At 44.4% G+C, this 7,156-nt stretch overlaps 1 protein-coding gene and 1 long non-coding RNA gene across 4 annotated transcripts in view; one reads left to right on the forward strand and one right to left on the reverse strand.

Moving 5' to 3' along the window:
- Window positions 1–427: 427 nt before the first annotated feature.
- On the reverse strand, window positions 428–6,791 carry LOC111746362. 3 transcript variants are annotated; one of them, XR_002783064.1, is made up of 3 exons: window positions 6,719–6,791; window positions 4,336–6,014; window positions 428–555 (listed from the first exon to the last, which is right to left on the reverse strand). It is a non-coding gene; the product is annotated as an uncharacterized LOC111746362 (long non-coding RNA). The 3 variants fall into 3 exon arrangements; XR_002783065.1 differs by lacking the exon at window positions 6,719–6,791 and having other exon boundaries at window positions 4,336–4,636; window positions 5,885–6,712; XR_002783063.1 differs by lacking the exon at window positions 6,719–6,791 and having other exon boundaries at window positions 4,336–6,712.
- A 92-nt stretch (window positions 6,792–6,883) lies between these two features.
- G3BP1 (G3BP stress granule assembly factor 1) overlaps window positions 6,884–7,156 on the forward strand; it is a 37,981-nt gene continuing 37,708 nt past the window's right edge. The window contains exon 1 of the mRNA XM_011371248.2: window positions 6,884–7,040. The gene's annotated coding sequence lies outside the window, so the exon portion shown is untranslated. The remainder of the gene's footprint in view (window positions 7,041–7,156) is intronic.

A 7,156-nucleotide genomic window follows, 5' to 3' on the forward strand; every position in this document is an offset into this window, starting at 1 on the left:
GGGGAGCAGGGGGCAGGGGGCAGGAGATTCTTCCTTAGGCACTCTATCTTACTATCTTGGCCCTATGGGCAGTGGCTGTTTCTTATATTTGCTATTCTGATATTCTTTAGAGCAGCGGTCCCCAACCTTTTTGGCTTGAAGGACTGGTGTTCCTATGAGAATCTGGCATGGTGAGTGGAAGGGACATGGATATTAGAGCCTGTCTTAGCTCAGGCTGCTAGAATAAAATATCGTCCACAATGAACACAAGTGTGTTGTTGTCTTCTAGTTCTTTCACAGCTGACTCAGTAGTCAGGGGATCTTGATGACGGCACAGTGGTCAAGTTTGTGTCTCCTGGGGACGCTCTTCCAAGGATATTTGGATTGCCTTCGGAGCCACAGCGTCTTGGGCCGTCGGAAGGTGGGTGATTGTGTATCTTCTTTTTTGTGTGGCTGTGGATGCCTTTCAGCACTGCTTTCTTTGCCTTCAAAGCCTTTGCTTTGGCTTTTGCTTTGGGAGGGGCAGGGGCTTCCTTCTTAACTTTTGGCGCCATCTTCATGCAAAGGTATCCAAACCTTTTGAGAATGAAAGTAGAGGTCATTAATAATTATGCCAGGCCAATAGGCATACACCATGACTGTTCCAGGCAAACCAGGACATGTGGTTTCCTCAAAGAAACCGACTTTGTGGTATTGTTGGGAGGAATAAATATGACAAATGCAAACTCCCTAGCACATTGCTTGGCACAGAGTAGGTATCAAAAAATATTATAAGTCTTCTAATTGCTAGAACCTCTTCTGGCCTCCCTGGCACTGCGTCTTCCCCTACTGGCAAAATGCTCACCTCTTAACCCTTCACCCACCTCCCCACCTGCCAAGCATCTCCTTAGGTCCAGCGAAGGTAAGGCTCAACATCTTGGTAGCACTGGGGAACGACTGTGCACTGGGGATGAGGAAAGCAAGATCACTGTAAATGGGGGTGGGGGCAGTAAAGGAAAGGCAGAGGAAGAGTGAACGACTCAGAGAATTTAGGGAAAGTGGCTAGGTTAAGCAGAGAGAGCAACATTTACTGAGAGGCAGCATTATGGAAACTCATTAAAGATGACAGAGGAAGACCTATCAAAGAGGACAAGAAAATGTATAGGATTATAGTTCTTATATGTAAATATATACATAATTTCCATTTATTTCCATAAAAATAAGGCTGACATGAACTATAGCAAATGTTACTAGACGTTATCTTGGATGGGTGCAGGATTACAGGCAAAATCCCAGTGCGCATACTGTTTAAAAAATTTCAAATAGCACAAAAGGGTATACAGGGAAAAGAAATTCTCCCTCATATCCTGATCCCTGTTTTTTTAAACAAAAGGCATCTGTACACAGTTTTGCACCCTGTTTTTCTCCCTTTACAAAATTCTTAAGAGATTATTCTTCACTTGATAGTACATATTGATATGTATATCGATATGTATCATATTGATAGTGCTACATAGTGTTACATCATTTAGTTGTTCCATAGTTTATTTAACCACTCCCTATGGCAGAAACCATTGGTTGGCTAATCCAGCACTCATTCCCAATCTTTTTACTCTGCTATTGATCCCTAAATACTTGCCTTCCCATCCCCTCTTGCAGCCAGGTTGCCCATAGGATATGGCTCTGGCCGATGAGTCTGAAGCAGAAGTCTGTCAGGAGGCTTCTGGGAAAGCTCTTACTTTTCTCACAAAGGGAACAGATATCACTCCTTTCCCCTTCCTGCCTAGAATGCTGATGTGGTATCTAGAGTGGAAGTGTGCTGTCTTGCAACCACGAGCGAAATGCCAAGAGACTGAGAGATGTTGGTTCTGATTGTGTGCTCACTGAACCAATGCCAGGCGCAGCTTGCCTCCAGACTTGTTATGTGAGAAATATAAGCCCCTTTTTCTTTCAGCTACTGCTACTCAGACTTCAGTATCTGTCACATTCTTGATATAGTCCCCACTAATGGACATATAGGTGTCTTCCAATCTTTCAATGCTAACAATGATATGACAATCCATATACATACATCTTTGCTTAAAATTTCATGTAGAATAAATTTCTAGATGTGGAATTGCTATTCATTTTCAATTTTGATATAGCCAGATTGCCTAAGTTTTATCAACTATATTTTTTGTATCTACAGATCTATATATATACTATCCTCACCCATTCCAGTATTATAGGTGATTTTTTATTTCCTTTTTTCTGCTTTTCTTTGCCATATTTTCTATAATGAATATATATTAAGAAAAAAATCAAAGGGAAAAAGATTTTTAAAAAGCAGAGTTCAGGAATTCTGAGTTCCAGATGGTAAACTTGGGTAAGCCATTTCATTATTAAGCCAGGGGGCCTGTTGAAATGAGCTGTTTGCAGATTAGATAAGCTATTATATATATTTAATAATTGTTCCTTTCTTCCCTATTGGGCTTTGGGTTTAGGGTGATATTACCTGATTTTGAATACCAGCTCTGCTGCTTTTCAAGCTATGTGACCTTGGGCCAGTTACTTAACTTTTCTGAGCTACAGTTTCTAGTTCTGTAGAACTGAGTTAATATTCAAGAGTTTTTGTGAGGAGAAATTGAAACACTGCCTAGCAACATGTCTGTCACATAGTGGGTACTTGATACATGCTATGTTATTTGGACTAAAAGTTTTGTCTCTCTTCTAAGCCATAGGAAGTGAGGATTCCTAGGTTTGTGTACAGAGTGCACAGAGTATGCTACAAAGAACCTCTTGCAAAGAGCTTTGGCTGCAGATTACCATAAGTCGCCATGGATTCTAAAACTCTCAGACTGCATGGAAAGCTGTCTATGCAAGATTACCTGGTGGCATGCCTGAAAGAATGGAAATCCCAGCCTCTCAGGGCCTGTTTCTGAGAAGGACTTGGCCCTTTTCCTTACTTGGGGCTATCTCCTCCTTCTCCGGGCAATGTGAGAAATGAAAGCCTCTCTTTCTTTCAGGTGGTCCTAGCTTCCAGCCCTAGCTGTATGACCCTGAGCAAGTTGCTTAACCTCTGAGAAATGGTTCCAAGAAGTGGGAAATAGGGTTGTTGTGAACATTAAATGAGATCATCTTTGTAAGGAACATTTGCAAGGTGCCTGGGTCATGGTCAGCACTCCATAGAGTCTGAGGAGGTGCTGCGTTTGCAGTTAATGCCAAAGGACAGAGGGATCTAATAAAGCATGTCTTTCTAAGCTAGTAAAGGATCTCTTTGGATCTTTGTATGAATTTTATATGGTAAGGAGCAAAAGGAAAAAAAAGTCAGTGCTCCAGCAGTTTGGAGTGATACAGAATTTCATCCTGTTTTAAAGATCAAAAAGTTTCCATATTTGTAGTTCCTCATATCACTATTAAAATCTATATTTAACATTGAATTTTGTTTGAAAACTAATACATGCACATGTTTAAAAAAATTATCCAGTACCAAAGAGTACAGAATGAAAATTAAGCCTTTTTTCTACCCCGGCCCAAGTTTGCTCCCTGTTAGCAATCATTAACAGTTTTTTGTGATTCCTTATAACACAACTTGTGCATGTACACCCAAACCATAGAGGAATATCTTAATTCTTCATTTGTTGGTATCTCTGAGAGATCATTCTATAACCATACACATAGATCAGCCTCATTTTCTCCATGGTTACAAGTCCACTGTAAGAGTGCACTGTATTGTTTCTAACCAGTCCCATATAGCTTGACAGCTGGGTTATTTCCCGTCTTCTTTTTACTACAAGCAGTGCTACAACGAATATTATTATACCAGGTCTTTGTTCAAAGGTGGGAGTTTCACAGTTAAAGATACATACAGGCACAGATTTTTAATCACCCTTCATGAATGATTAGCTATGTTTGGGAAATGCTGATCTGGATGATATCCTTAGGATCATTCCTTATCAAATATTTCCTACTACCCTTCCATTCCTCCCCTCCTCCCCCACCAAACTGTATTTTCTGAGGTCTTACTCAGGTTTCTTGGCACTCTGATTCTCAGAGCTTTAGGGAGAACTGGCAGAAAGAGAAGGGTGAAATAGTATACTGGAGAGGTTTGCAGATTTTGCTTGGCAGTGAAAAGACCAGAAGGAGGCTGGGACTCTCCCATAGATGACTAAGATAACTAGACCAAGGTTTCTCATCCCCAGCATTGATGACTTTTTGGCCAGATAATCCTTTGTCATGGAAGGCTCTCCTGTGGATCCCTGGCCTCTACTCACTAGATGCTACTAGCTCTTCTACCCAGTTGTGATAAGGCCTTATGTCTCTTGGGGCAAAATCTCCCCTCCCCTCCCACCTTGAAAGCCAGTGCTCCAGACAATTCATTGGTGGTAAATTACTCACTGAACATTTTCTAGGTATCCAGCATCCTGGTCCTGAGGGCTTTTGTATGATCCGAATGAGTGCACTGCGCAGGAAGATGCCAACTTGCTCTTTCCTGTGGTGACAGCCACAGCCACCTGAGGGTCCTGTATGCATTCTCCCTCTGGTAATCCTTTCTTCTTACCTCACATTGCTCAACACACTTGAACACAGTCTCATAACACTTTCAAATAATACATTATCCTCATCACTCCCAACCTAGGAGATTCCCTAGGGAGAATGACTGTTTTACATTTAGAACTCTTCCTCTGCACATAGATACCTATTTTAACATACAGAAATCAGGAGTTTATTTTTGTTGTTTAATTTTAAATATAAATGGGAATTCACTGTATGTTTTGTTGAACTTGATTTTTTTTTCAATTAACAATCCAGTTAATAGTTGGAGACTGGTCTCTCTCTGTATAGTTCTACTTTCTTTTTTAAACTGCTGCACAGTATTCTGTATTATGTGCATATCACCAGTTAATCAGTTTGCAAATTGATTAGCAATTATGTTTTCAATTTTTAAATGTTCTAACAAAGCTGACAATACCGTAATGAACACCCCCGTGTATGCTTCTTCGTGTAAAAAAAAAAAAATTGGCTATCAACCAAGAAGTGGTATATACACAATTTAATAAAGACTGCCAAATAGCCTTACAAAAAAGAGCTATAATCACTTCAAATTCCCTCCAAATGTAATTAAGAATAGCCTTGACCCCCCCCATCACAGACCACCTGGGTTAAATAACCAATTTGTGAATCTAAAGTTTCGCCATTCTGCTCTCATTAGCCTTTCAATTTGGAGAGCCACCTTTTAAAATGCAAATTTTTTAATCCACCTCTAAGAAGCCTTTCAGGAGCTTTCCCGGTCTCAGAATAAAGTTCAAATTCCTTAGCATTGCTAACACGATCCTGGATCCTGGAGGTTTCTTACTCTAGAAAACCTTAGCAGCGTCTCTGGTCTGGGCGGAGTTTCCTCCGGTGTCTTTATAGTCCGGGACACCCGTTCCCCGGCTTTGGGAGCTCTCGGCACAGCGCAGCACCCCGGTCTGTTGAATGGGCGACTGCAAGCAGGGACAGCGTCTTGCTCATCTCTGACCCCAGCCCTTGGAGCTCAATAAACGCAGAATGAGCAAAGCCACTGCAGGAGTGAGGTCTTGGGGAGGCAGAGGGACGCTATCCCCGCTTCTGCGGCCAGGCCCCGCACTGGGAAGCGAACAGGGACGCGCTCGGAAGCCACCGGGCGGCTGCCTGCGCCCCTTCTTTCGCAACAGAGACGCCCACGTGCTTCATTTCCAAATTTCTCTGCAAAACTTAAAGGGAGCCGCTCCCGCAAGGTCATAAGCCTGGTATGAGAACAGACCGAGGCGTGTCTATGTATCTCCGTATAAAATGCTCATGGTGACCAACAGAGGGCCCAACAAAACCCTGAGAAATGTGGACAGGACCAGGCTGGAGCGCCACTTAGCCATTGCACTGTTTCGGGAAATCTTTAGGGTGCCCATATAGGAGTTTGACTAGTTACCTTTTAAAGATGGGAACGAGTTGAAGAAATAAGCCCCCACACCTATAGCGATTAGAAAACTGAATGACAGCGGTGGCGACGCACAGGATGTTGCACTGAGGCCCAAGCTGATCCGACAATCGACAAACTACTGTACCTCGGCAAAAAAGGGAAAAACCTCAGTGAACAAGCTTCAGCCAACCATCGGCCTACTGGCAGCAGCATTTGCCAAGAGCAGCAGGGCAGAAATTCGTGTTTTCCAACTCAACAGCAGTTTTCACGTGAGACTTTTTACAAGGTCTTAGGTACACAACGGGAGTTACTTTTTCCTTTGGCTTTCCCTTAACAGTCGTCCAACGATAGTGCTGACTAACGGTGAGAGCCAGCAAGTGCCCTTCTTATAAATTGTTATAAGAAGAAACAACGGGAAACTTTACCACTTGTTTTCTCTGGTACCAAATTGTGCGGAAAAGGCGGGAGAGGGGCCTCAGGGACCAGACCCAACAAGCGAAGGACAGAAAGTAAGGAGGACAGAGCTGGGGCCAGGAGAGCCTCAGAACCGGCCCAGAGGGCACAGCAGCCCTGGGGCTCTGTCTTCTCGGTGCAGTCAATCAGCTCCTTTTCGCGTTGCGATTGGCCGGGGGCTTTCTTGGCTTCCCTGGCGCCCACCTCCTAGTTGCTTGGGGTTTACTTCCCCAAAGTACACGGGCCCCACCTTGTGGAGCAACCGCTCCTGCATCGGAAAACGGATCTCCGCCCAGAGAAAGCCGTTTTAACGAATGGGAGCGGCCCCACGCATTTATTGGTAACTATGGGTATCAGTCAAAGAACTTCCCATCCTCCTTTTCATCGTACCTTTAGGTAGTTGGTCTTTCTCTGTGCCAATCCGTTACTAGGGAAACGAGATCCTCAGAGTCTCATAGGCATGAGTCGAAGCCAATCAAGAGCCACGCCTTCATCCTGAGTCAGTACCCAATTGCTGCTCGAGGAGCCCAGAGGACGCAGTCGGGATTGGTCATTAGCCTGCCCGACCTGGCCGCAACAAGTTAGGCTGAACCGCATTTATATAGACCGGCGACGGAGCACGCGTGTGTGCGGACGCAGTTGCGTGAGGAGATTTTTTACCTTCTGCCGTGTTGTGGAGCAAAGCTTGTTCCTCTCCAGCTCAGCCGCGCAGGTACGCCGAGCTGTGGGCGGGGCCGGGCAGCCCGGGGTCGAGGACGAGCTGGGGCGGTTGTGGGAGGGCGGCGAAGTCCGAGCGGCGCTCGCGCGAGGCGCGCCCTCCCCCCCCCA

The sequence above is a fragment of the Pteropus vampyrus genome, unplaced genomic scaffold (assembly GCF_000151845.1).
Source record: "Pteropus vampyrus isolate Shadow unplaced genomic scaffold, Pvam_2.0 Scaffold185, whole genome shotgun sequence".
In the NCBI taxonomy this organism is placed as follows: Eukaryota; Metazoa; Chordata; class Mammalia; order Chiroptera; family Pteropodidae; genus Pteropus; species Pteropus vampyrus.